Raw genomic sequence first — 2,597 nt, 5'->3', positions numbered from 1 at the left:
CACCGCGAGGACCGGGGCCGTCCGCACGGGGGCCCGCCCGGGTCCCGCCGCCCGCCGCCGCCCGCCGCCGCCCGCCACCTCCGCTCACCGCCCGCGCACCGGGACCGCGCGCGAGGTCGCCGTCAAGGAGTCCGTCCGGGTCCCGCGCACCGGTTACAACGCGTCTGCCCGCGCACCGGAGCCGCCCAGGGAAGCGTCGTCACGATGGCCGATTGATCTAAGAAGACAAGAGTGGTTCCCAGGGACTTAAGACACGCGCACGAGCGCGCCTCCGCGGCACCGCCGCGCCCTGCCGGCGAATCACCGTACTACTCGATTAGGGCGCGTCAAAATAAGTGTCGTACGTACGTACGTCCGGCCGTACGTCCGTCCGGCCGACGGCCACCAAACAAAAGTATCATTTAATAGGTGAAACCGCATATTTTCGGAAAGGGGAGAGTAAGAGGATTAGTATACTGTGAAAATATGGGCGCTTTCATGCCATGCTGAAAAGAATGGAGCTTCAGAAAGATTCCAGCGGTTTGGAAGCCGCGCTACCGCTGCGGGGCGATAGAGAGCGCTACTGTCTTTGTTTTCAAGTCAAAAGTAAATACCTTGCTCAAGGAGAGAACCGCTGCCGTCAAGCACCGCTACGACAAGGCGAAACGAGCAAAGGAACTGCAGCCACTCGGGGTAAATACTGAAGTCTGGGTATCTGATTTACAAATGTATGGTACCATTGCAGGCAAAGCTGACGCCCCGAGGAGCTACATGGTCTGTGTTGGAGGGAAGACCTTGAGGAGGAACAGGAGAAATCTGTTCGACGCCAGGGCACTAGCACAGAGGCTGGGACCCTACCAGTATCCACCCATCAGCACCATGGTGGAGATACCTACCCGTGGTGACTCACCACCAGCCCAGAGAATCCCAGAGACTGTTGCCACTCCAGGACCTAGTGGCACATCGAGGAAGCGACTGAGCCTTTCTCCAGGAGGGAGAGGAAGGAGCCAAAGACCAGTTCGGGATATCAAACGACCTGGACATCTGAAGGACTTTGTCATTGATTAATTTCTAATTGTGTAACTTAATTTTCCTTATGTTGCAACTTGCTCAATTGCCATTAATTAATCTCTAATTGTGTACCTCAATTTTCCTTATTTCGCAACATGCTTATTGTGATATTTTATTGTACTCTTGTGCTGCTCAATTTGCCTGATTTTGTAACTCTCTCACTGTGACATTTTATTGTGATCAATTATTTGTAAAATGCTCATGTGATGTTTTATGGTTCTTAATCAATTGCGCTCTGCCCTCAACTTGATTTAGCTAGGCTTGTTATTTAAATTTTAATAACCCGACATTAGCCGTTGTAATCATGTTCACAATTCAAAGGCCAAGATTAGACGTTATTGCCCTGTTAATTTTCTTGCTTGTTTTCGGGTCTTTTAAACTTATAGCAATGGTCAGCCGTTCTTAGGCAAAAGGGCCGCAATCTTCAGGATTGCTCATTTAATTTTTGGAAAGACTTTGCCATCTCTTTGCAAAAGGAAAGATGTGTGCTAATGCACTATACCAGTCGGATAGTTCTCTTATCCCCGGCAGAGTGCGCCACAGCAGTCAGCTGTTTTCCTGTTTGTTGCCTGCACCTGTACGTGTCACTTCTGGTTCGGCTTCTGAGCGATAAACTTGTTCTCCAAAGCGGTCTCTCGTACTTCACCCTCGCCCACACACGCATGGTGACAGCGGTGCAGGGAATTGAGAAGAATGAAGAAGAAGTACAAGCAAGCAACATCATGGGAGAGCATGCGCCGTCGGCTCCCGACGTCAAGCCCCCGGAAGAGTTTTCATTCATCCCGAGCGATTGGGCTGATTGGAAGTCGCGGTGGACTCAATACCACATGCTCGCCCAATTGGACCGCCAGTCAGACGCATACCAAGCAAACTCGCTTCTGTACATCATGGGAAAACGCGCCAACCAGGTAGTCGAGACCCTAGACCTATCCGCCGCTGATAGGGGCAAGTACGCGGAGGTGCTGGCTGCATTTGACAATCTCTACAAGGCAACCAAGAATACAGTCTACGACCGTGCAAGGTTCTTCCGTCGAGCTCAGCAGCCCGGCGAACCCGTCGCGGACTTCATCATGGACGTCAAGCGCCTCGCGGCACCATGTGAGTTCGGCAACCTGAAGGACTCCCTCATCCGTGATATTATCATCCTTGGCATCGCGGACGAGGCCCTCTCCCAGGCGCTCGTACTCGACGCCACGCTGAATCTGTAGAGGTGTGTTGAGCGTGTCCTGAACACAGAGCAAGTCAGCCGGAGCTCTCCAGCAGCTAGAGACAGCAACGGCAACGGCCACGAGGTCAACAAGGTTACCTTCAAGAAGAAGGCTCGACCTCCACAGCAGCCCAGGGCCTCATGGAAATGCAGATACTGTGGCCGGAATGAGAAGCACAGCAAGCCAAGTAAGTGCCCAGCCTTTGGCAAGACCTGCAAGTTGTGCCTCAAGAACAAGCAGGCCCGCCCTTCCGCCAAACGAAGTTGCCAGCTTCGCTTCGCTGCGCCGGCAACTCCGTTCGGCAGGGGCCGGGCCTGCTTGGCCTGCCGGCGGCGATGG

This window comes from Frankliniella occidentalis, unplaced genomic scaffold (assembly GCF_000697945.3).
Source record: "Frankliniella occidentalis isolate FOCC.00 unplaced genomic scaffold, Focc_3.1 Scaffold28, whole genome shotgun sequence".
NCBI lineage: Eukaryota > Metazoa > Arthropoda > Insecta > Thysanoptera > Thripidae > Frankliniella > Frankliniella occidentalis.
Note: the sequence above shows the minus strand (reverse complement) of the source record.